Source organism: Onychostruthus taczanowskii, unplaced genomic scaffold (genome assembly GCF_017590055.1).
Source record: "Onychostruthus taczanowskii isolate IOZ18803 unplaced genomic scaffold, ASM1759005v1 scaffold53, whole genome shotgun sequence".
Classification (NCBI taxonomy): Eukaryota; Metazoa; Chordata; class Aves; order Passeriformes; family Passeridae; genus Onychostruthus; species Onychostruthus taczanowskii.
In genome coordinates, this window is record NW_024502902.1 from 1077917 (window position 1) to 1104161 (window position 26245).

Sequence of the window (26245 nt, forward strand, 5' to 3'; positions counted from 1 at the left end):
GTAGCCGACTCCTAGGGTTTGTCTGTGCAGCAATCTCAAAGGCAAGATGCTGATCTGATCCAGTGCTGCTATTTCTCAGATCTCTTCTCGAGAAAACGAGGGGTTTTCCTCTCTTTCCTTGCGAGCCCCAACTAGAAAGCACATAATTAGGTTTTTATTTACTTTCCTGAGTGCAGCGGCAGGCCCGGGCCTGTGCGGCAGGGCCCCGAGCGCAGCGCCAGCAGCCTCAGGAGGGGAACAAACGCCCTGCTCGGGGCTCCGTGTCAGCACTCCCAGAGCGGGGGTCTGCCGCGGGGGCAGGACGGCCCGCCCGGCCCCGCCGCCTCCCGCCGCAGGCAGGCAGCGCTCCGCTGCCAGAGCCCTCCTCGCCCTCCTCCGCGCCCGGCCCCGCCGCCGAGCCCGCCCCGCCGCCGGCTCCTCCTCCGCCGCCGCTCCGCCAGCAGCCAGCCGGGCCTGAGACCCGCTCCCGGCTGCGGGGCCTGCGCTGAGCGCCGGCGGAGGGCGGGCAGGGGAGAGCAGCAAGGAGGGGCGGCGGAGACCGAGCCCGCCGCGTCACATGAGCTGACAGGACCCGCTCCCGTTCCCGTTCCCCTCCGCGCAACAAAGGCTCGGGAGCTCCTGTGCCCGCCGCGGGTCGGGGCGGGGCGGGGCGGGACGGGGCTGCCATGGGACCCTGAGGGCCGCCGGCCCGCACAGGTAAGCGGGGGCGTGTGGGGGGGACCCCGGCGTGTGCGGCGTTTGCTGGGGGTGTTATTTGCTTCCCACATCCTCCCTCCGCCGCCTTCCCTCGCGTGAAGGGCGGGCGGGGGCTCGGGCAGCCGGGCAGTCCCTCGCGTGGGGGTCTGTCCGTCTCGTAAGTCTCCAGTTACTTCACATTATTTCATTTTTTACGGCAGTCAAACAGTTAAAACCGTGGGGGTTTGTGCGTTGCCACCCCCCTTCTTCCCCTCCCCTTACCCATCTCCCTCCCCTCCCCCCCTTATGGACCTCCACGTCGTGACCTTTCTGGCTGTTAAGGATAATATTTAGGTGATCTTTATTTTTGTTAAAGCGCTGTCCTGCTTACGAGCGTCCTTTCCCAAGGCAGATCACTGCTGGGGCGGTAGGCAGCCCCTCGCCCCCGGGACTTGCCCGCTGGGACGGTGGCTGGAAGTTGTTGACAGCGGCGGGCGCGCACGTGTGCCACACGCTCCTGGAGCCGCCGAGGTTTAGGGCTGGAAGCTCCCGCTGGGAGCCCGGGCGGCCGCACCGCCGGGGGAAAAATACCCAGCAAGGCTGGCGGCTGAAGCCTCTGCTTGTTTGGGAAGCCTTCTACCCGGCTGGTGGGGCGTGAAGGGCTCCCGGGGGCATAGATGTCAGGGAGAGTTTGTGGGTGGGTGAAGGCGGTCCTGGGGATGTTTGCTAGGGGTGCAGGAGGGGCTTGCAGGGAGCTGGCACGGGTGATGGGTATGAGGAGCTGTGGACAGCCTGGGCAGGGTTCTTGGCCCCTCTATTGTGTGTATGGTTCAGTGTGATGCTGCTGGAGGGAACAGTCTGAGACGTGGTGTGGGGGTTTTGTGTCTGGTTTTGGTTGTTGTTTAAGTGGGGTTTTTTTTGTTGTTGTTGTGGGTTTTGTTGTTGTTGGTTTTTAAAAATAATTATTTTTGGCTTGCGACCCAGTATGCAGTGATATGAAAGTAATCTCTCCTGGGCATGGTTAGCATCTTCCTTCATATGCCAAGTGACCACTGGCTTGAGTTTTAATGGCGGCGTCCCTAAACCCCGGTTCTGTCCAACTGGGAGTGTCCCTGGGAAGGAGTCTTCATCTTGGTTCTCTTGGCTTGTGTGGATGAAGAAGAAAAGGCAGCTCCCTTTCGAAGGGAGATGCTTGGCCAGCCTTTATAATTGTGTTAAATCTCTTCAAGTCAAAATTAAAAGTAAGTAGAACTACGAAGGGAGGAGACTGAAGCCACCTGTTGCCCTCTATGTGCCAGGTGCCGGTCAGGGCAGAAACAGTTTCTGGCAAAGCCATCTGTGTTTGGGTGGTATTGCAGGACTGTGGTTCAAGCAGTAGGAAACTGTTGACATGCCAGGGAATGTGCTGGGCAGTGAGGAAACCAAGGGTGTGTAGCATCTTCCAGTGCAGCTGATGTGTCCTGAGGTGTTTCACAGCTCCTCTGCTGCAGGGTTTGGAAAGAAGTGGGGTGCACGAGCAAAGAAGTTGGGCAGGTACTGCTGTTAGCCTTGACTGTTCAAAAACTGTGAATTAGGCCACATGTGCTGCCCCCACCCTAGCATTTTTAAGGAATTGGTGTCCTTCAGGGTGAACCAGATTTGCAAGTTTATCCTTATCTTCATGCAGTCTTGGACCTGGAGTTTATTTTTAATGGAAGCCAAACATCTTAAGCAGTGTGACTTTAGTTAAAGCAGCAAATGATCCAAAACTGGGCAAAACTGTGAAAACAGAGAATACTAATTTTAATTGTGCATTTTTCCACAACTCCTTTTTTTCCCAAGATTTCTGTCCCAGCTCTCCTCACTTTGTGGGTGTTTCTTGGTCGTGGTGGAAAACAGAGGGTAGCTTGTCAATAGCTGGCTCAAGTTGGGCTGCTGAGGATTGAGAATGTGACTGGTTTTTCATGTAACCAACTAGCTGTGACACAAGGGTCTGACCTGAGACCCTGAGAGTTTGTTTCATGTGGATCCTTAACTGCTGTGGAAGACCAAATGATTGTGGCTGACAACTTGTGTCTTCATGGAATAGGAGAAAAGGTTGGTTTTTTCTTTAGTGTGGATGGGAGGTTTGAAGTGAAAGTTAGTTCATCTGTCCCTTCCCTTTAAAAGAATGTACAGCACATTTTTGAAACTGAGTCATCAGGTACAGTTTATTTCAAGTATTTTAAGCTGTTATGAATTTGATGCACTTTGGCCACATGCTTACTGGAAGTTGTTAGACAGTCTTGCTCAGATTTGCCCTGGGTGGGCTCAAAAAGGTGATGAGGGGGTTTCCTTGCTGCAGCCCTTTTAGATCTGAGCAGAGCAGAAGTATCTTAAAAGGGGTGGAATATTTTGATGTCTTGTGCTCCAGACAAACTGGGAAGGGAGCATGCAAGGCTCTTATCTACCAGCCAAGCGTGGATGTGCAGTCAGCCTCCCACTGATAAAGCAGAGTTACTTTTTGGCTCTTTCTGAGCTGTGCTTCTTCAGAGGTGTAGCACAGGATTGGTGTGTGGAGGGCAAATTCCCTCCAAAGTCACTTTGTCATGGGAGTCATAAGGATGCACAGATTCAGGAATGATTGTTAGTGTCTGATGACCTGCCCAGGATTGTGTGATGACACTGAGTAATAGAGAAAAGGTTTTATGTCCCATAAACTTGGTTCTAGCTTCAGGGTAAACTGCAAGACTTTTGAAAATGTCTGAATTTGATGACTGTCTGGTAAATGCAAATAGGTGCAAGCATTAGTTCCTTGAAACAAGTCTTTAAAAATAAGAACAGACACAGATGCAGACTATAGGTAGGAAAGTGAAAGAAGAGCTAATTGCTATTTTTCAGTGTATTTTTCAAGTCACGTTTAATCCTGCGTATATGATTCTGTGGGTGACCCAGCAGCTCCAGCAGTTTATTCATTTATTTAAAACGGCTTTGTAGTTCACCTTGAAAACCACTTCCTGCCATATGGCTATATTATTTCCCTATGCCACATTTTTTGCTAATTATCAAGACCATTTGCTTTAAAATAGGTGTTTTTAATTTCACAGCCTTGTCTGCCTCTCCTGCTTGATCCTGCCCTGGAGTCAAGAGGCCGTGTCTGTTCATTCTCCATGGCAACAGGCTGTGATTTACTTATTTCAATTTAATTAAAAAGCAGATATCAAATTCTAGGCATTTTATATGTTTCTTATATTGGAAATATATCAGTGGATCAGTCTCCACAAAAGATCTACCCGTCTCAAAAGCAAAATTCTTGACCTAAGCCACTGGCTTCTTTCTCAGTCCACCCCTTTGGAAGAGTTTAGGAGAGGGGGGAGTGCTGTAACCTGTTCTCAGGTGAAGGAATTTGTATGCAGGCTAGAAATGAAGGCCTAAGTCCTAAATTAGGTTTTCTAGCTCTGTGATCATACAAATACTAATTTGTGTTAGTCATGGGTAAGGAAACATGGGCAATGACAGGCAGTTGCTGGCTAAAGAGGGGTTTAGGGTCAAGAAAGGACCTTGGGGATGGATGGGGGAGCATGGTGAGTTTACTAACCTACAGGTGTTAGGTTTGGTAGAAAATGGATGGAGTGGAAGCAGTGTAATTAACTGCCAAAATTAACACTCCTTTTTGCCTTCAATACCAGCACACCAATTCTTAATAGGATTATTTTCCCTTGAAGGGCCTGTTGAGATGACTCAGCCTTTGGAGTACCTGCATGCCAGTGGTGGTTGCTTCCTAGGAGAAGCTGTGCCTGCTGGATTGTATAACTAGACTGAGGTACTATTTCTGAGCTCTGATAATGTGTGGAAGAAGACAAGTTGGCTGTGCATTTTTATGAAGCCTAAAGGAGCAGTTATCATCAGAAGAGTGCCTGCACAAAACTGCACCTTTGGATTTTTTTCTTCCCCCTCTAGTGTTGCTACTCCCAATGCTTTTTCACAGTCACGTCTGGCAGCTATAACAACTGACGCTGGTTCTTGCTGCTCCTAGCCCTGCCAAAGCCCATGAGGCTGTGTCAGATAACACTGGACTCTCTCCTGGCTTGCTTATCTGTATTGATTAAAATTAAGTCCAGAGTTTCTAGCTGCAGATTCCTGGTGACCAGCTGGGAAGAGAGCCTCTTTGAGTCCCGAGGTGAGCAGTTGAGCAATGTTTACTAGTAAAGCAGGCATGTTTGGTCTGTGAGCGGTGGATCTGAAATCTCATAATGCTGTTCCTAACAATAACAGAATAAACGCAAGCAAAACCTCAAAGCAAGCCTTTGTTTGTTACTGTGTTTAAGCAGATGCATTCAAAGAATTTATATCCAACCGGCAACATTCTTAATCCTTTATTACTAGTTTTACTAGAGTACAGTCATGATCTGTATTCTTTAAGAGTGCATCTGTTACTCTTGCTTATCCAGCTTTGAAGTAGACCTTGCTGATATTAATTTCTGTATAGCCTGTAACCTCATCTATACAATGAAGGGAATACTTCATACAGGCAGCTGTGAAGTTACATTTATTGTCTGTAAATTGCTTCTAGTAATTGAGCAGAGGAGGTGGAGAGAAATAAAGACAGTGGAGTTAATATGGACTTTTTTTTTTAATAAAAGAAAAGCATAATTTTTGTTCATCTGATGATGCAGAAGCTAATGGGAAAAGAAAAATTCACCCTGAAACTAACTGTTAAGTTTATAATGAAAACAGACGTTTCTTTAACATAGTGATGAAGGCAGCCATCTTGTTTGATAATAACAAAGTCCAATTTAGAAATGGGGGAAATTATTATTAGAAATCCTGCAGTACCTCTTGTATTTCTGTCTAGTTTGGGTCTGCTCAGTTTTAGTGTTGTTTTTCATCTGCATGGCTGCCTTCATAAATGCTACTGGTGTGGACACCAGGTAAAACTACAGATAAATAGGTAAAACTGCCTGTTTTAAGAGTATTAGCAAACACCTCTATTGCAGGCTTTTCAGCTAGGCCACTTGTTTTGTGCTGACCAGTATCTTTGTTGGATGAAACTGCAGTTTCATGTGTGTTAGGGTGGATTTTCTTGCTGTGGCTGTCCCAATCTAACCACTTGCTCCTCCTGAGACTGGTGATCATGCCTTGCTCCTGGCTCTGTGGCCGTATTCCTTGCCTTGTGGATACAGCTTGCTCAGCCTTTGGAAAGCTGACTTGCCCAAAACCATAAAAAGTGAATAGTTTTCTCCTGGGACAGAGAGCTGAACCTGTTCACCAGGTTCAGGCTCGTATCAGAGCTGCCGCTAAGGAGGGGCAAGATTTGTTTTGCCAGCAGTGAAAGGTAAGGAATGAAAGAAAGGTGGAAAAGGGTCCCCCCTTTTCTGGCAGCAGTGACCTATCAGCCTGGTTCAGTTGTAATGTGAAGCCTCACCCTCAGCTTTCATTTTCAGATCCCTCCCTTCCCCCCTGCACCTCTTCTGTCCCTCAGATATACTCATATGCCTCCAGATGCTGACTTCATTCCCAAGCAGTATTTTCAAAAAGGGGAAAAAAGGGAAAAGGTTGAGTTTCACTGTCTCTGCAATTGGAGACATACTGTAGTTCCTGAGAGCCCATTGCTGGGAGCCTAAGAATTATTATTATTATTATTATTAGGCTCATGTATTAACAGGCTCAAAAAATAGTAGCTGTAATCATTGTTTATGAGAGGGCAAAAGGAAACTGCCTGGTGGGATAGCTGTAGGCCAAGTTTGTAAAAGAGCTTCTTCCCCAAACCTGGTGATGGTGGCTGTTTGGACCGAGACCCAGGAGCTGGTGGGGCCAGGTGCTCTGGGGTAAATGACAAGGAGAGGAAACGTCTGGAGAGTTTTCTGCATGCCATGCTGAGCCAGGCCTGAAGCTGGGTTCCGTGGCACCAGGAGGAAGTTTCTTCTTCTCTGAACTGTGGCTTGCAGTTGTTCCAGGTGCTACTGCCTAACTAATTTTTGGACACCAGCAGAACTTGGGAAGACCTTGCGGGACATTGCTGTGGTGTTGTAGAATAGTGCTGTCTTGCTCCAGTGATGTGATGAAGCTCAGGCTCTGTGGGAACTGGCCAAGGCAAACTTTGCATCTGCTGACTGGCAGGGATGGTGTTTCTGCCTTGGCTTTGCCACTGATGTTTTGGTGTATCTGCTTTAGCCCATGCTGGCTGTGGGGAGGACGTGTGTCCAACAAGACACGTGCCCAAGCATCTGCTTAGCAGGGGCACAGTGCAGGTTGGAATGTACATTTGGAGATGAGATGGGGGCATCTGTCGGCCTACAGCAATTGCCTTATGGCTAAAGGAGCAGAAACAGTGCCTGTCTGGTGAGTTGTGTACAGCTTGAAGGTGGAGATGATGTCAGTGCAGAGCAGTGTGCAGAGGCAGCAGCATGCAGTGAGCCTGTGCATGTGTGGACTGACCCAGCGGCTGCACTTGGCAGGAGGGGCAGGTTGCAGTTGGTGTGGTACACAAATTAGAAATGTTTGTGCAGCCATTTTCAAGTCAGAAGAGTCACAAGGAGGGATGAGAGAATTCGCTCCAGTTTTGAGGGTTAGAGATTTGTTTCATGCTGTACTGTAGTTGGGTTGGGTTTTTGAAGCATTTAAACCTAAATTCTTCTCATTGGTAGCCAAAGACATGGCAAAAGAAAGGTTATTGTAGGGTTGTGTCATGTTGAATGGTAAGATTATACACTGTTACAGTGGTTTTGTGTTCCAAGGATGGAGTGAATAAAGGAAAGAATCAGTGCATTGATATTAAATAATGATGCCACTGGATATGGTGAGTACAACGTGTCTTTGTTTTCAAGGCTATGTTTGGGGTTTTTTAAAAACTGACACATTTATAAGCCAGCTGCAATATTTTTTTAAAAGACACATTTGTAAGACTGGGAGCAATATAGAAAATGCTGGAAGTAATCTCATTGAGAGGTATGGGTTTTTTCCATTCCTTTGCACATGCATGCAGCCTCTGGGGAAGATGTTAGTGAAGGAGCTTGGATAATCGGGGTCTTCTCTGGAGCTGCCATTGTTCTGATTGGTGTAGTGGGTATTAGCTGGGGAATGTGTACAGATGCACGAGCTGATGGGCTGTCTGGGGTTTCATCTCTGCAGTCTCCCTTTTTTTCACTCCTCCTGGATAGAGATATGTATCCTGGCAGATTTGTCTTCCACCTACCTCTCTTTCTCTTCTCATGTAAATACTTGCCGATTTTTAAATTTTTTTTTTTAATTGTTGTTCTTCTGGCAAATATTCTACTGTGCTTGTAATGGGTGACTTTTCTCCTCATGATGATGGGTATTCCTGTAAGCCAGTCTCTTCCTGGATTTCCTGGATAATTTTGCTGAATTTTCATGCAATCTGCCTTGTCTGGGGGCAGCTTATCTGCTCTTGTGATGGTTGCTCTAATAAAGATCCAGGTATTGTAGCTGACTCCAGCAATGCTCTAGCTGCCCTTTGGAGTGAAGGAATGCAGTTAAAAAGCAGCCTTTTTGGGGTCCTGTCTGTCCTCAGACCTGAAATTCTGAGAGCACGTTAAGAGTTCCCGTGTAGGACTGTAATAATTAAATAGTACTGGAGGGAGAGGGAGTAGCAGAGCATGTGATGGTCATTTCAGATAGATTAACAAAGAGGGGCTATTACAGTGCCAGGAGAAGGCATCCTAATCTGGAGGTTCCTAGCCAGCAAATATTTTAAAAAGCTATTCCAGAGAGTAAGAGGGAAGCCTGAGAGGTCTGTGCTATAATTAATTGCCCAGATACCACTGGAGGAGCAGTTTGAAGAAGGGAACTCATATGGGAGCTGGGTATAGTGTAGAGGGGGAAATGGGAATTTCCTGACTTTTGTTTGCAAAGATCAAACGTAGAAGAAATTTTAGACAAAACAGGTGCAAAGAAGGACTAAAATTAATAGGTAATTCCCTTTTTTTTTTTGTTTTTTTGTTTGCATTGCATGCTCCTGGCTGGTGTTACTTGAACATCAATTGGGGCAGTAGAGAGCATGCTTGAGAACTGGAGACATTAAGCAGAAAGAGAGTGAATCTGATTAGCTTTGCTTTTCGAGCATTAAGCAGAAAGACGGGCTGAAATGTGATTGCAAACAGATAATAGCAGCAGGCTCCTGAGGCACCACCACAACCCAGCATATGGGGTGATAGATCTAGCCATGCCATAGAACTGTTTCTTGTAATAGAAGCTGCTTGTTTTTATGTTGTGGTTGCTGTTGTACTTTCTAATTATCCTATTCATCGCTGTCTGCCATTTTGAGCCTGGCCACGTGGGATGGCTCAGCCCCCTGGAATGTGTGCCCTGTGGAGCACTTCTGCCCTGAATAGTAACAGGAGCTCTGGTAGCCAAAGGGTGAGAGGGAAGAGGTGCCAAGGCTCGAGTCCTAGCTGTTTCCCCCTTATTTCCAAGAATAAAGGAAGTAACAGCTGCTGCTTTTGCCATGATGGAAAAGATGAGTGCTGATGTTGTGTGTAAATCTCCTAACTTCCCTCTGAATGTCCAAGTACTGGGACTTGTTGCGAGAAGGTTTCTAGTGACCTGAAAAAGTGGACATCTATCAGTTCTACTTGCAATTAATAAATAGAAGCTGGCCTCGCTACACCAGTCATTTTTTTGGCACAGTAGCAGAGATCCTGGAGCCACTTCCAGTCTGAGGCCTCTCTTCCACACAAAGCAAATGCAGCAAACAGGCAGAGGCTGGGCTGGTGCAGGCTGGAATTGGAGCTGCTGACAGAGCATCCAGCACCCGTGCCTGCTGCTTGGGGCGTTTCTGTCTGTGGTGATCCTTTCCCCAAAATGCCGGCTTTCCCTTCTTTCCACCCAAGGCTTTCATTGATGGAAAGTCTAAGAAACCATTCCCAAAGCTGGTATGGATCAGGGAAATGTAGATAGAATGGGAAGAGCAGACCTCTCCTTAAAATGTCTGAACACAGCCCAGAAGCAAGAAGCTCACATGTGTGTGTATATATGTATGTATGTATGTATGTGTATATATATATATGTATGTATGTATGCATTTTAAGGCTAGGAGGGGTGGGTCAGACTAGTGTTTCAAGGCTTGCCTTTCCTGCGTGCTGTCTCTCCTTGCCTGTCAGGGGACTTCCACTTCCTTCCTGCTGACCTGCAGGGCTGCAGGCAGCTTCCCTACCCTTGTGGCAGCTCCCAGCTCTGGCTCTGAGCCCAAGCTAATAATCCTGACATATTTTACTGCCTTGTGCTCTGCTCCGTGCCTTGCTGTAGGGGAGACGGTGTGTGAGGTTGTGGTTTGCATGACTTAAAGCATTGCACTGGCCCTGGGGAAACCCAAACCTTGTAATAAGCACCAGCTGAGCCTCTGGTAGAGCCTGGCTTTGCTCAGCAAGGCCCCTTGCTTCCCTACTTGCAGGTGACCAGCTAGCACAGATGTCATCCAAACACACCTTCCAGTTTGGGTGGAAGTAGGAGGTGTTGATAGCCAGGAAAGGAAAAATTCATCAGGTACCAGAGAAGGGTAATGAACATCTCCTCTCACCACTCTCCCCACGCATCAAAGCACTCTTAAAAAAAATAGAGCACTCATCTTTGACCCCCATTAATGACTGGCTTGGTCTGTGTAAGGGTTTTATGAGTCTGTTGATGCTCCCACAGAGTTTAATTATTTAGAGCATGAGGTGGAGGTTTGTGCTTTCACTGCTGATGGTGCAGGGTTCAGGCCCTCCTGGTGGGCAGGGGGTTGGTTACAAAGGCAGGCTGGCTGGGAATGCAGCCGCCGGCTCTGAGGAGCCTAAGGGAGGCACGAGCTGCAGCTGTGTGGTCCTTGTATAGGCTGGGCAAAGCAGCGTATCCTTCTCACTGTGTGAGTTCCAAGTGACCTGTCATGTGGAATTCAAGGTCTGTGTCCTTGTTATCCGGGCACTTAATGGTCTGGACCTGAGGTACCTTAATGGACTACCTGAAGCTGCTGGGTGGACATACTTGTGGCAGATCCTGCTTGATGTGGAGCCTCCCCGTCAGTGCTGGAGGCTTTAGGGGCTGGTGTGAGACTTTGGCAGCAATATCTGATTTATCAGCCCGGGGCTACAGGCCTTTCCTGCTCACTGTAGTAGCAAGCCTTTGTCTGCCTCTTTTCTGTGACCAGCACCTCTTGTTCTCCCCAGATTCTGCTCTACACTCTAGCAACCAGTTTTCTACTGTAAAATCCCATCTTCAACCTGCTGCTTCCTTCCCTTTGCAGTACATCAGCTTGTTCTTGCCTTTTCTGCTTTTCCTCACCCAGCACTTCCCTGCTGGTAATCCTCCTGAGACTTGGGAACACAGAACAAATATAAGGAACAACCAAGGAACAGCAGGGTGTCCAAAGACCTTTGTGCAATTTGTGTTTCCAAACAGGCAGCTAGTCAGCTAGACCAGGAGTATTTTCCTGATGTCCTGCTGACCATTCAGCCAGGTTTCCCCTTCTGGTGGGAAAGTACCAGTCTCCAGGTTCAATTGAATAGGATGTGGGCTAGTCTGATGTGTGGGCTGGTCTGATGTGTCGGCTGGCCAGCTGGAAGGGTCAGATACTCACCTTCTGTCTGCTTCTGGAATGGGTTAATTCCTTTAGAATTGTGCCACCTCTCATGTTTCTGGGTCCTTAGGGCTTGCAGTTCTCATCAGCGCTGAAATGAAACAGCAGCGACTGTTTGTTGCAAGGCTGTGAGTGGAGGCTTATTTCAGAGCAAAAGTGATTAGTATTGGTGGATCTGGGTTTGGCTGATAGCCAAATAAATTTATGGGCAGACTGGGAAGCCTTACTTGGTGTGGAAAGTTCACATGACATTGCTAGTACCATACAATATCAATATTGATATACTGAAATACCTGTGATGGCAGACACCAAGCCAGTGGGTCACCTGGTGCTGCTGCTGAAGGCTGAGATCACTGCGTGTGCTGGTGCTCGCTGCTGTGCTCTGCTGCCCTTTCTTACCCCCTGAGCCCAGGGACACTTGAACCTTCTTCCCACATCTGCTCTCCCTCTGTCTCCTCGTACGTGCTTGATCTCCTGTTTTCTGCTGTAGCAGGGGCCTGTGTAGGCTCTTGGTTGCATGCCAATGGGCTTTTCATGCTATCCCTATTTACCCTGGTTTATCTCTTCCCACTCCTTTCCCTATTCCAATTTCATTTCCTTTGGTATGGGACTAATGTTCCAGGTTGTGTTGAGAGCCTGGGTTGAGCTGAAATGACAGAAAGAGGGTGGAAGGGAAAAAGGGGCTTTTGCTGGTAGATGTGAGTTTCTGTCATCAACTCAGTCTTCAATCTGTTGATTATTGTGGATCTAGCTAAATCAGCTGGATCTGCTAGACAAACATGAGGTGCTCTGTGTCCTGTATCCATATTCTACTCTGTTTTTCTGTTTTTCTTTTTTTTTCCCCTGAAAATTAATAGGATTCTACCCATTGATGATCAAAACAACGCCTGGAGTTTTGGAATGGATCAGATGCATCAATCAAATGTTACCACATTGCACCCAAAGAGAGGAATGCCATCCAGCTGGGGGTAGGGTCTATTTTTTCTTTGTCCCCATCAGTGTCTAGAGTTACTACAAACCTTTCTGGGTTATTAAATGTGAAAACTTTTAATAGAAAGTACTAGTTTAAAAATTAATGGCTTTATTGTGTGAACATTTGACTGGGTTTTTTTCTTTTTTGTTGGTATGGAGCACAGTTGTGCCTCTTTATATTCAAAATGTTATTAATAGTGTTGAGGCTTTGCAGGCTTTGGTAAAGAAAACATTTCAGTAACTACTTCAGATATTTTGGGGGTGAAATTTCATGTTTTAAATGAAAAATAAATCTATTCTGATTACTAAGAGAGATGAAAATAATTTAACTTTTTTTTCCAGAAATGTCAAAGTTCAGGTTATTTGTCCTAGTTCTTGAAATTAATATAAAACAGACTAATACCACTGCATGAACTGTTCACCTTGCAACAAGGGAGAGGAGGGAATATGTCAGTAGGAAGCTGTGTCTCTCTGTGTACTGCCTGTGGTCACGTGGCTACTGTGGCAGCAGGTACTGCCTGAGACCTGGAATGAAACAAAAGCTTGGTGGGAATGTGAATCTGGAGCCTTGCATGGGTGTAAAGCACAGGTTGCACTCCAAGAAACAAACTGAAGTGGCGTTTTGGCTCCCCTCCAGTTGGTAGAGCATAGCTCCCCATTGTCTTCTCTCTGGTGTGCCACTTGGCTGTTCCAGCAGAGAGGCTGGAGAAACAGAATGTTTACCTGGCTGTCAGAAGTGGGATGGGCTTTCCAGGTCAGGCGTGAGAAGATGTGTGTGTTGGGATTTGTGTCCGGAAGTAATGCTGTTCCAGTGTTGCTCACTTGAAATCTGAAGCTTCTTATGCTTCACATCAATTTCCTGTTTGTGTTAAAATTGCTTTTGCTTTAAAAATGAAGGGTATTAAAGCTGAGGGGTTTGACAGAGTGTGCTGCAGTGTGATTCTTTTCTCCTCTGTAAGTTTCCTGAATGAATGATTTTGAAGTAAAGTAGTATTTCCCTGCAGAGCCTGCCTCTGTTAAGTCTTTAGACTGTTACAGCAACAATGAGACTGCTAGTGCAATGTTAATAATTTATGTGTGTTCCTCATTTTGGACCTTTGTCAGTCATTTCAGCCTTGAGAGGCTGGAAGAGAAAAGTATGTATATATAAGTTTTGCTGCTGTTCCCTCTGCATGTGTTCTCAAGGTAGGCAGAGGATTTGGGTCTTCAGAGCATGTCTATCTGGAACCTTTTAGCAATACTGAATTCACAGGAGTAATACCAGAAAATAGCATAATGGTGTTTCATTTCAGTCATCTCTGCATAGGGTTGTACTGCTTTTGTTGGACAAGTGTGGCTCAGATGTTTGTGAGCTTTCCTCGGTTGCAGGAGGTGAGTGGAAGGTGAATGTTTTTATGGGTTCCTCCCGTGGGATGAACCCCAGCCAGGGTTTTGCTGCATGTCCATAATCAACCCCAAATGCATGTGTGCTGCTGAAGCTGCATGTAGCTTTCTTCAAAACTGGGCTTCATGTCCTTTATTCTCTCACTCTCTTCTTAAGGAAGGGAGATGGTCAGCTAGTTTGTGTGTAGGTTTGCTTGAAGGGAGAAGCAGAAGACTGAACCAAATGAGAAGGGGTCCTCAGAAACAAGGCTGATGAGAGGATGTCAGCAGAGAACTCAACTGTTTTAAATACAAAGTGTTGCTGAATTCTGTTCTGGAGTTTACTGTTGCAGGTTTGTGCTTGGCATTAGCATTTACCTGAGCACCTTCCAGCTTGGCTGCAGACCAGGTACTTAATCAGATCTTCTTGGAAGCATGGCAGTGTGTTTCAGGGAGCTTTGGAGGGCCAGTGGTGTAGAATGCATGAACTAGTTAAGGTGCTTCAGCAAGCCTGTGTTGTTGCAGGCAGGTACTGAACAGTTTGAGTCAGATTAGTCCACTTAAGTGGTATTTAGTAAGCAGGTAAGTAGTTTGCAGGAAGTTGGAGAGTTTGCTTCCATTTGTTACTTGTGGTCCAAAAGGGCCGATTCACCTCATGCAGTGGGAGATCCACAGGTTTTGTACTGCTGGGTCATGGATGGATGGATGGACAGATGGAAGGAACTGTGGAGGGGAAAGCAATGTTCTGCAAGGAATCTGTATATTAAGCTTCAAATAGGTTTCTAGAATTGTTTTTGGGGGAAAACTGATTTTCCCCCCCAGTTTCTTCAAAACTGGATTACATTGTTTCAAATGTAGTTTTTGACTGTGCTGGCTTGGAAGAAAGTTTGGCTCGAAAACGACTCTGTGTGCAGAAGGATCTGCAGAAAGATGAATGGATAAGAAGAAACTTGGTCTTATTGTTTTATGTTGCGCTCACTAAAATAACTTTTCATTTAAGAGTGAGTTTTTCACTATGCTTTGTACCTTTGTATTTCAAACATACTCTTTTCCTGGATTCTCTGTTCTGTTAAATCTTCCTAAGAACTTGTATGTAAAGCTGAAAGGAAAAAACAGGATGCAACTGACTTAAGATTTCTTGACCTTAAATTTTAATACTTAATTTGAATAACTAAGTGGGTTGGCTGCTGCGGGATGGTTATAGTTCAGGAAGAAGCTATGATGCCTTATTGGACTTCAGATGCCTCAGTTGGAGCAATGAGATTTTTTTTTTTTTTGCTTTTTCTCCTGTTTGGACTGATAAGCCAAGAGCCTTATTCCTGGCTCTGCACTTGTGTGCTTCATCTAGTGTACATATGCATTTGGAACAAAAGACTGCAAAGCAGCACTGGTTTGTTCCGCAAAACAGTGGGAATTGGGAAGCTGAGTTGAAAGATTTTCTTTCCTCTTTTTCCTTTTTTTTTTTTTGGCCCCCTCTCCCTCCTCTTTACAAGAAGTTACTTTAAATAGGGAGCTGTTCTGCAGGTTGCAACTAGAATTCTATAATAAGATCTCTGTTCGCTTTCCCTACTTTTTCACATGCAAAGTTGTGGCTGTAATTATATGACAGCTGCCCTCTTGGCTGACATGCAGCAGATTGAACTGGGGATCTCCAGAGCTGAAAGTGTGAGCTGCTACTCTCTGAGCTAAAGCTCTGTAGCTGGAGGCTGAAATGATCTATATCCTTCATGACTGAGTGTAGAAGGGAGCTGCAAAAAGCACTTGCTGAGTTATGGTGCATACAGGTACTTACTGTGTACATGGTTGCCTCCCAGGTGTACTGGAAGCTTTTTCTGAGTGGTTTGTGATAATTGTACAAACTGTTGTCAACTCATGGGTGCTTTAAAATGACAATCTGTTTTGAAGCCTTTCTACCTTAAAAAACTTTACTAGCCTGTTAGTCAGGCACAGACATTTGTTGGTGTATGTGTAAATTGTGCTGAGCCTGAGGTGCCCTGATGTTACTGAAGTTCTTCAAATATAATGCAATATAAGTAATTGTTACCAATATTGAATGCAGTATGAAAAACTCTACACTGTCAGTGGTGTTCAGACAAGTTTGCCTTTATGCTTTGCCATTACAATAGGTTTTTCTCAGATGGCACCATGGGAGCTTTGTAAAAGTGAAGGAAGGAGAAACTGGAGTTGCTGGAATCTCTCCTGTTTCCTCAGGACCAGGAAAATCTGAGCAGTGCCAAAGTTTGTTAGGCTGAGGAAAAATGAGGAGAAGCAGAACCATATGGAGCTTCATGAGTGGTGTCAGCCCTGGGTAGCTTCTGCAACCAGTGTTGTGGGAGAGGGGAAGTGTGTTACAAGTTAAGACATTAATTTTGAACTTTATGAAACATTAATTTTTGAACCCTTAACACCTTTTACCCACACCCCCAAACGAACAAGCAAACAAACAAACAAACAAAAAAAAAAAACAAAAAAAACCACCCAAAAAACCCCTTAAAAACCATAACAACAACAACAAACCCTCAAACCAAATAGGAGATAGGCATCTGCTAGCTTTAAATATGGCAAAGTAAGCATTCCTGTTGATCTGCACAGTTCAAAACCAAGTTGATCTTTTCACATTCAAAAAAATAGAAAAAAGGAAATATATAAGGGGTGCAATAAAATGTTAAATGAAGTATAAACTGAGACAGTCTTTCAGACCTCAAACTAACTAACTTAAGTTACTTTCTGACACGCTGAACTGGCACTTACTTGATACTGTATATATTATCAACAGGGATATTGTCTGCTGTAAATTAAGATAATCTGTGTATGTTAGGCCATATCCTATTACACAGGTCTGACCATACTCAATCATAGTTTAGTAAACACCTTCCATCCTAGTGGCATCCTCCACTGCCTTTCTTTGCATTACTTCATGCAGACAGAGTTAATAGAAAGATGCCTGTAGCATGGCCTGAGAAATTCTTATTTCCTCACCTCTCATTCCTGTCCTGTGCCACCATAATCCCGTTGGTTTTGGGGTGCAGCCATTGGCAGGACTGTGCTGTAGCATGCATTAGTTACCTGCTGTGGGTTAGAAGCCCCAGTCCTCCAAATATGTGATATGACCCAGGCTACAGTGATGTAGTCCATGGTGCTGCCTTGCAAGCAGCAGTATCAGCAGAACTGGGGACGAGATGTTTTGCAGGAGGGGCAGAGGAAATTTCTAAAGTTTGTATTACTTCTGAGGCATCTTACAAGACTTTCCATATCAGGCAGTCTCCCTCGTCTTAGGGCTTGATTGCCTATTGCCTGTCCCATCGCTCCTTACAGAAAGGTGGGATGAGGATTCTTCCACTTCCCATGGGAGCCCGTTCACAACCTAATAGACTTTTCTGTCAGGAAACCTTTCTTAATTGGGCTTTAATCATGGGTGTCAGACTGCTGGTCCCTAGGATGACCTTAGCCTACGTCAATACCAGTGCCTTCCTTGCATGTGCTGCCTAAAGCCTGCTTCTCTTCCTCCTCTGGCATTTATTGTAGGCCTGTTTCAACTGTAGGCAGCTGTACCTTGGCTCAGACTCCACTGTCCTTAGTGCTGCTGTTGGGGGCTGTTGCAGAAGTTGAGATCTGGGACCCCACATCAAGGGCCTGACTTGTGATCCGAGATGGACTCGTCGTTTGAGTCCATTTTCAGGAATCCAGGCTGCTGGCAATTAAGGAAATAGACACTGAAGCAGCATTTGTGTGTCTCTCTACCTTGGAGAGAGCCAAGTCCAAGGAATCTGTTACAGCTATCCCATGACCTAATTGTGTTGCTGTCAAATCTGAAAGTGTGGGTAAGACTCCAGTATTTTCCTGCAGTCAGTTTAAAGCAGGGCTTTTGGTTTCTTTTACATGACAGAGTTTGCGCTGCCCATGTTGAAGCAGCAAGGAAGAGCAACCTGGCCAAGCTGTTCATCTGCAACGCTGTGGAAATACCAACCACAAGGCTCAGCAGTGTAGACCCTGTATGCAGTGTATCCAGTTTGGCAATTGTGGGTGAAGAGTCTGCCTTGCTAGCTCCTCGTGGAGTGGCTCTTCCCAGGCTGGTGGCAGTCAGGCCAAGTTGTGGCTGGCTGTGAGCAGATGGACAGGTTTCCTGGGGAGAGCAGCGTGCACCCACTGTCACAGCCCTGGTATGCGCTGTAGTATAGAGGCACTAGAAGACTTCACTCCACAGCACATGGCTGTTGTTTTGCCCATGTGGACTTCATGAAAACATTTGATACTTTTCAGGTCTCTTCTCTTTGTTGCTGAACCTCCTCGCTTTCTTGCATTCCCTTTCCAAGGGGGGATGAGTAGAGCACGTTTCAGTGCTGCAGAGGCAAATGTGTATTTGACTTGCATCGTATCATTATGAAATTGACACTATTTTCTAGTTGGTTTCTAGTATAGTCAGTACTCCTATCTGCCTCCATAATTTTGGTAGACCTTGTTATGTGATGTCTTTTTAAAGAATGAATGTAATTACTCTAGAACCAGGAACTGTTTGGACAATGACCCACTAAACTGTTCACAACCAAAATGGTTGTGACACCAGAGATGTGAAGTTGCTTTCTTAGTGTTTCTCCTGATCTCCTCCTCTGTACCCAACATGGACCCTCTCTGTCCTCATCCTTCCTCTGTGTTCTCCAGTTCATGTCCCGGTTCCCTTCTGCTCCTCACCGCTCTGCAGGTGAGTTATTTCTCTGGTGTCCCCACACAGTTCTTACTCCTCACCAGCTGTGGGTTCCTATCCTCCTCGATCCTCGGAGATCTTTGTCCACTTTTCCATATGGTGCTTTGCCGTTGTCGGTTCTTCTGCAAGCTCTGCATTTCCTGACTGTACTGCCTACTACACAAGGGAGAGCTTTTTGCTTTTCTCCATTTGCATGGGAGAAGTAAAACTTCTGTCTTGTCTAAGGGTGCATAAAACATGGCCACACTGTCACCAGATTTTTAGTTTGTGTCCTCTTTGACTCAGCTCATCTCTTCCCTGTTAAACCACATATGAAGTATCCCTCTTCCCTTTGTTTTCATGGGGTTTGGATGCAGTGTCTTGCTCCCCTGGCTGTGAGTCTAAGTGTCATGCCTGTTGAATCCGAGGGTGTTGTTTTATGAGGGTTGTTTTCAGCAGTTCCTGCTATTGCTTCCCAGCTACCTGTTCAGCTGTGCCAGTGCAGCTGAACGTGCTGCTGCACATTGAACTGGATCAGGGAATTGATCTGGATTAAAGTAGCCAAGGTGGAGAGGAAAGCTGCTTAACCGAGCAATTTGCTCAAAGAAATACTTGAAAAACTGCAGTTTAAGAGCACTCTGACTTGATAGCCCTTTGACTAACAGCCCCCTGGTACAGAAATCCCTTGTTTAAATGTAGAGTTGCTGCCTCCGCCCTTCAAACCCTCCTCCCGAGCTATTAAACAGCAGCAGCCACCTGCTTCAGGCTTAGAGCAGCTGCTGCAGGTTAAGATGTGCTGTGCAGCTGCTCCAGGATGCATGGGACATGATGCTGTTTGGAAGGGATGAGGACCCCCTGGAGTAGAAATGGGCATGTGTCAACATGTGCAAAATCATCCTATCATGGAACATCACAGACTGAGACAAAGCTTTGTGCTTTTTTATCATGATTGCTGGTCTGGTTTCACCCTGAGCCTTATTAATATCCCAGAATGTTGTTGTGTCACTAAGTGTGGGAAATAAAACGTACCTTGGTGCTGGCTTAAAATGTTGAAAATGCTTCCCCCTGCCCTTCTCTGTGGGACACATTTAACCTGCCCCATCCCTCCTGAGCTGCTAGAGAGGTGCCCTGTCTGGTGACTCTGCTCCTGCTCTTCCCCTTGGCTTTCTCATACCCTTCCCTGCCTGATCCATTCATGTGCTCCCAACTTCATACTGTCCAGGGTTTAATTTTTGTTTAAGATCTTCGTTCCTTTAATGACAGCGGGAACCGAAGGCTGTTCTCTGTGGGGGCTGTGGTGCGCGGCTGCGCTTGAGGTAATGAGACTTGATGAAAACCTCTTGTTACTGTGGCAAGATTTCTTCCTTCTCTGTGTTTAAGAAGAAGGGGAGGGGGAGGAGGAAAAGAAAAAGTGACAGACCCTGCTGGGTATGTTAATATATTTTTAATGGCTTCCATGTGGCTAGCTGAAGACTTATTTGTCCAGCCTGCGAGAAAAGGGTGGCAGCATGTTATTCTTGTGCACCTTTGAGCTTAGCTGGGAGTTGAAATGGAAGAGAGGGAGGATTGAGGGAAAATTTCACAGAAATCCTGTTGATAAAAATGAAATCTGCTAGAGATGGAGGGGATTGGCAGGGAGAGAAAGATTGGATCCCAGATACCTCCTCCCCTCCCCCTCCCCAAATCTTCCTTTTTTTCTGGAATATTCCACTGCCTGCAATCATCAAGAGAGCTACTGTCTCAGACTATGGTATTTCTATCAGTGGTGAGGGGCGAGATTTTTCTGAAATAATTGCTGTATTTCTGCAGAGAAATATTTTTGAGAAACAAAAGGGTTTACGCTATGGTGGCAAGCTAGGGAAGGGAGGGGGCTGGCGGGGATGCAGGGCGGGTGCTGGGCATTTTCCCCTTCCAGCCTTAATGTGCCTGTTAAGCTGCAGGCAGGATGAGTCTGGTGGTCCGAGCTGGCTGCCTGGGGCAGTGAGGGGTATTGCTGCTTTCCTGTTCCAAAGGCATGCAGGGCACTGCTGGGATTGAGGGGCAGTCAGGCTGGGGCAGCTGTGGGTTCTGGGGGTCAGGAGCCAGCTGCCTGGGGCAGTAGGTCGGAGCAGAGATGTGCTTGATGGAGCTGTGAGGAGAGTGAGAGCCACTGGTGAAACATTAATGCTGCATAGCCCTGGTGAGAGGGGGAGAGAGCACACAGCGAGGAGCTCTGGCACTTGGTGTGTGCTAAATGGATGGAACTGCCAGGAGAGAATGGTGCCCGTGACACATTGGCAGCTTGGCTGGAAGGATTTTGGTATGGTCAGCTACAATGGATTGAGTCCACACCCAGCCAGCTCCTGGTGCAGGATGGTTGGGGGAGCAGTGACGTTTCTCTCTGTTCTTGTATTCTCATTCTTACAAAATCCCAGTCAAGGGTGATGTAACCCTAGGGCAGGAAGGACTGAAAATCAGGTAGACAGCAAACTAGAGTTTTCCCTGCTGCCAGCAACTTGCTGTTCCTCAAGAAACAGCTACTGTGCCAGCTCTGTGTCTCCCCTGTATTCAGTGACAAGCTCATCTCTCAATGTCCACTTACACTGGACGGAGATTTGTCCACCCAGTGTTGAACCCAGGTGGCTTGGTGGCCCTTCTCCAAGTAAAAAAGCCAATACGTGGCATCTCGTGAGGCATCTCTTGTCAAAGCCATAAAGGCATGCTAGCATCTCTTGAGGCAGGTGCATGGCTGGGGTCACTGCTGGGAGGATGTCAGGAAGCAATTTTCTTGAGTCACTGCCCAGTCCTGGAGTAGCGTGTGTGAATTGGCAACAGCCCTTGCCTGGCTCCTTGTTTCTGAGTGGCTGGAAAACGTCCCACAGCAGACATGCCTCTTCTTGGTGGCAACTTCTCTGGGTGTTCCCGAGCAGCACCCCTACAGGGTCAAAGCTGTATTTTTGGGGGAAAATTAAGAATTTTATGTCTATTTAATTTTGGAGCCAAGAAATAGTGCTAGACTGGCAACTCTTAGGATATCCTTTGTAGCCTGCCCCTGCCAACGTACCAGATTGCTGACTCCCAGCCAAACTGGCCCCTTTGATTTTTAAGTCTCACAAAAACAGTTTGTGGGAGATTTCTCTGAGGATACTGTAAGTTTCTTTGTGTTGCAGAAGACTGGAAGCACATATGGTGAGTTACTGATATCTGTCTGAAAGGACAACAACTTATTAGTCTGCCCTGACCCAATTGCTTGGCTAATCTGACCATACCCTTATTTAGATTGAAATTAACTTTCAGCTGATTTAGTAAAAATAGGTTTAGTAGTGAAGAAGGCAAATCAGGGATAGATTTGCATTCTGTATAAATCTGTCCATACGGGTGTTTTATGTCATTTTATCCATCCACTTAAAGTGCTTCAGCTTGCCTCTCCTGTGTGCCGCTCTGCAGGCAAGACCTAGTTTTTGATGAGTGTCCATTGCTTTCTTAACCCACTTTTTCAGCTGGGCTGAAGTTGCTGATGGTATCATCACTTCCCCAGGAGCATGAGTGAATGCAAATTGGCACAAAATAAAAACCAGGGACCCACCAGGCTCCCAGCCGTGTAAATTCTGGATTGTTGAAGTCCTACTTTGCTTGAGTAGCCAACAATAACAGTTGGCTAATATACTGATATATTATTATTTTTACTCAAACCTCTTCCACTGAGAGTATGCTTATAAAAAAAAGTGGAAGGATTTTGTTTCTGTCCTTGAGTGTGCTTTCTAGTGTTAGGTCTAGATTAGTTTTACAGATGACCTAAAGGGAATGTTTGTTCTAAACTAGGCTTGTACCAGTTTGTCTCCCCCATTCACCCCATCAGAATGGATTTAAAAAATGGTACTGTCATCAAGCCTGATATATCTAAGGCTGCAATAAAGAGTAATGTGTGCTCTGTGTTTTAATTTTTTGGAGGCCTTAGAGAACTGCTGCTGAGGTATAATGGATGTTTCAGTGAGCTCTAATACTTTAATAGCAGGTAAGAGAATTTTGCCTTTCTGCAGCTTAAAACAACTCAATAAGTACAAGTCTTGGTATAGACAGTAGCAAAATCAAGTGAAGACCATCCAGAATTTGTTGTGAGCTGTGTAAAATCCCATTCCCTTTTAACAACACAGCTTTCAGTCTCTCACTGTTCAGGAGATAACCATTTTCTTGGCCCACCGATTCTCATAATCTTTCAGTCTAGAAAAAACTCTCATTGCTGGATGGGCAAGATGGGTGAGGCAAAGGAAACGGCAAGAATTTTTGTCTTGACATTTTTATGTTGTATGTTTTAAAAAATACAATTGCCAAACTGCAACAAAAACCAAATCACAAAATCATGCGCATGTGCATCTATTTTTCATTTTAAAGATGATTGTCAGGTGGCCTCTAACAATCTCTGCCACAGGCCTCTAGCTGTACCATACCCTCTTCTAAGATGTGTTTCCATAGCCCTGATTTTCTGTAGGCACAAGGCTGTACAACATGGTCTTCCTGCTTTCTAGTTGTTTACTGAGGTCACTGGTTTCCATAAAATGAGGCCATTGGGGAAGGTCTCAGAAGATCACGGAGTGTCTTGCTGGTGTTGCATGCATGTAAAAAGTGGGCATGTTGTTTCATGAGGGGAGAGGAGGGGTGAAAAGCCTTGAATTCCCTTCTGCAGGAAGGTGTGCACACAAGGCTGCGGGAAGGCAGCTCACACAGGTGCCCGTCAGGCTGGTGAGGATGTCCCAGAGAAGTGGCGCTGAGCTTTGTTCATTAATTCAGTAACACTTCACCCCAAGCTCACCCCCTTGCCTTTCCTCTCACTTCCTTAGCCCTTCCCCCTCCTCGGGAGTCTGCATCGGGGGAATTGGGAATTGCAGCCTGTGAACTGCACCCAGCAGCTCGTGGTGGCAGTTGTGGCTGCTGCTAAATCAGCCAGCTGAGCACCTGCTGTCTCCTGCTAAGGGAACTGAGCAGCCAGCTATTTGTTGTTAAAGTGACACTGTCAAAATAAAAATCCTGTTTTAACCAGGCTCTTCCTTGCATTTCTGAATAAAGCACTGGATTACTAAATTAAATTAAATTTAAGAAATTGCGTTGGTCTCCCATTTTTAGCCAGAGGGGATGGCCTTGAGCATCAGGTATGAATTACCTACACACCCTGCAACCACAACTTCATGTGTTGAGGTCGATAAATTGACTTCCATGCAGCTTATTAGGTGGGGCTCTTTCAGATGTGACCTTATTAAAACCTGGAGTCCTCTCTGGATGATGGCAGTCCCACAACTGTTTCCTTAAGTGTAGGGGAGAATGTTGTTACAGTGTCCTTGACAAAATATCTTTCTTCCCCAGAATATCTGTCTGCCAAGAGAGGCATAGGCCAGTCATTCACTGAGCTTTAGACATTACTGCAGCATGTTGCTGAGTGAACAGATTTTTCTGAGGGGCATCAAAGGCAGATACTGGCCTCGTGTTAGTGTAAGGACTAAGGCTCTTCCCTGAGCAGGTAGTTGTGTACTACACTCAATTACGTTGTTTTGTTGGTGAGATTCTTGTTTTTCATTTAAAAAAAAAGCAAACAACTAGCTTTCTCAAGCCAGCTGTTATATCATTTCATAACCTCAGACTATTTCCTTCCATGCTTCTGACCTATTAGTTCATATTTGTAGTGCTTCAGAGCTGCTTCCTTCTCTGTCTCCTCTTGAACTTCCTACCCCTATTCTTCATGTGCTTGGCCACATACCAGCATTGAAATGCCTGTGTGCTCAGATGGGAGTTTAAAACTACTTTGAGATATTGAATATGTGGAAGACAAGACTGACTTGCCACAGACACACAGGAAGGAGAAAGGAGTGACCCAGCATCCCAGGTTGAGGTGTGTGCTCTTCTCTCCCCTGTCTCTTAGCCTTCCAAAGTCGAAGGTTTCTGCTGGAGCATCAGGTCTCTGCTCTTGCTTATCTTCAAGTGTTCTTTCCTGGCTCTTTTCATCCTTGCTTGGGTGGCACAAAGTAGAGAACAGACTTTTGTTCCTGGTATGGGCTGTTTTGTCAGGAGGGAAAGAGGAGCACTGTGGTTTGGGCACTGTCCCTGGCTTTAGTTCCCCTGTTCAGATGATCTGCTGTCTGCAGAATGGGGCTGGGGGATGTGCCTGTTACAGACTGCAAAGCACTCATCAGTGGGAGAAAGGAAATCTGTGGATCGACAGCTGCAGAGCTGCCCCTGCCCTGCAGTAGCAAAGTGGAATTGGCACCTTGGGCTTTGCTGGGAAACAAGAGGGCGAGAGCTAATAAAAGATCAGTTTCTAATCTTCTGTTTTGGGGGAAATGCTGAGCAGCAGCAGAAGTGCTGGAGCTGCTGATCTACAGATTGCTGTGGCTTGGCTAGTCTTGTTTCACATTATAATGATTTTCTATGAGCTTGTGTGTGTGTGTTTGTGTTAATGAAGGCTTTGGTTCGGTACAAGCTGTTACCACTGGACTAAAATTTCTTGGTTTTTTCACAAGTAAGTGAATTTTCCCAATGTCCTACCTCTCTGTATGCACACACGTGCACATGTGCGTGCATTTGGGGATTGTTCAGGATGGAAAGTGCAGTGGAAATGTAAAATACTATAATTATGTGCAGTGTTCATTTCTATTTTTGCTCTGCAGTCAGCTTGGCAAGGGGAACTCTGTGTCTGGGCAGTCTCATATCTGATCTGATCTATTTGTCTGTGCTTTTTTGCATTGTGGTTTACAGCCCTGCAATTGAAACCTTCAAGATTACCTAAAGATGAAATGGGAGTGTGCTTCCACTGAGATTTGTAAAGGCCATTTCTTCTAGTGCAAAATAATGGGCCTAAATGAGTTGACAGTGCTCCTTTTAAATCCACCACTCGGTTCCTGAGGGGGCGGGGGCGAGGACGTAATGTATAGGTCTTACAGGAATAAAGGCAGTGTTTTGTGCTCCCCTGCGGCTCTGCAGCAGTAGCTCACTGACTGACCCTATTAGCAGAGCTGTGCTGTCAGCACAGGCCAGTCTGCTGTGTGCACGGGGAGCTGAGCTGAACAAATAGCACCAGCTTAGGGGTTCCGACAAGGCTACGGCAGAGACTGCCACTTGGGGAAAGGAAGGGATGCTCCCTCTTAGTTGTAGAAAAATAGCCAAGTCTCTTCTTCTCTCTGGTTCATTTGAAGGTGCAGCTGTGGGAGTGACGGGTCTGACGAGTTGCAGTACAGGCAGTGCCTTGCAGTGCTGTAGAAGAGCAGGTGGGGGTACCAGAGGGGTGCATTTCTCCCTGAGCCACAGCTGAGCCCATGCACCGGCATTGCTCTTGAAGAAGCTGCAAGGAGTACTGGAAACTCTTATGGATGAGAGGTAGAGATGAGGTCTTGATCAATCGATTGTTAAAGATCCCACTCCACTTCTCACTAGATGAGGGGACAGTAACCTCAGTGTCCTGGCCAAATTCCAGTTCATTACTTCCTGCCTGTCTAAAATTTCCCCTTTCCCTCCCCCTGCCGTTTATCCTGGAGAAGTTATCATTTGCTTCCTTTCCTAATGACTCACGGGTAATGCCGCTGGCACACAACTGATGCTTTATTTCATCCTGGTGATGAGGGAGTGATCCCTGTGGTTTGGGGTCTTTGGGCTGGAAGAGGTGCTATGGAAACACAAAGATGTTTGGAGTGTACACATATATACAAAGGCACTGTTGGCTACTGTTCCCTTCAGCTGCCGTTTCAGAACAGGTAAACAGGTTTTCCAGCTGCATCTTCCAGCTGAATCCAAATCACAAATGTGTGTGTATGTGTGCGCGCGCCTGTCTCTTCCCCCCCTCCCCTTTCGTCTTGGAACAAGAAGAATGTGTCAAGCCCTCTGGCTGCAATCCAGGACTCTCCGTGGAACTATAAATCGACCCGTCAGGGAGGGGGAAAGAGATTAACGTTGGCCGTCTTCATTAGTGAGTCCCCAGAGGAAACTGGGTCTGCCATGAGCCGTGAATGAGACCAGCTGAGAGAGGAGGGGGAGAGCTTGCGGTTTTTATCACTGCCTCCAGAGAC

The 26245-nt window shown here is 46.2% G+C and overlaps 1 protein-coding gene across 2 annotated transcripts in view; it reads left to right on the forward strand.

Moving 5' to 3' along the window:
* Positions 1-435: 435 nt before the first annotated feature.
* The window catches only part of TCF20 (transcription factor 20), a 130479-nt gene continuing 104669 nt past the window's right edge, over positions 436-26245 (forward strand). Inside the window, exons 1-2 of one of the 2 annotated variants that reach the window (XR_005953523.1) lie at positions 436-696; positions 12061-12171. The gene's annotated coding sequence lies outside the window, so the exon portion shown is untranslated. The remainder of the gene's footprint in view (positions 697-12060; positions 12172-26245) is intronic. The other variant, XR_005953524.1, reaches the window with a different exon arrangement.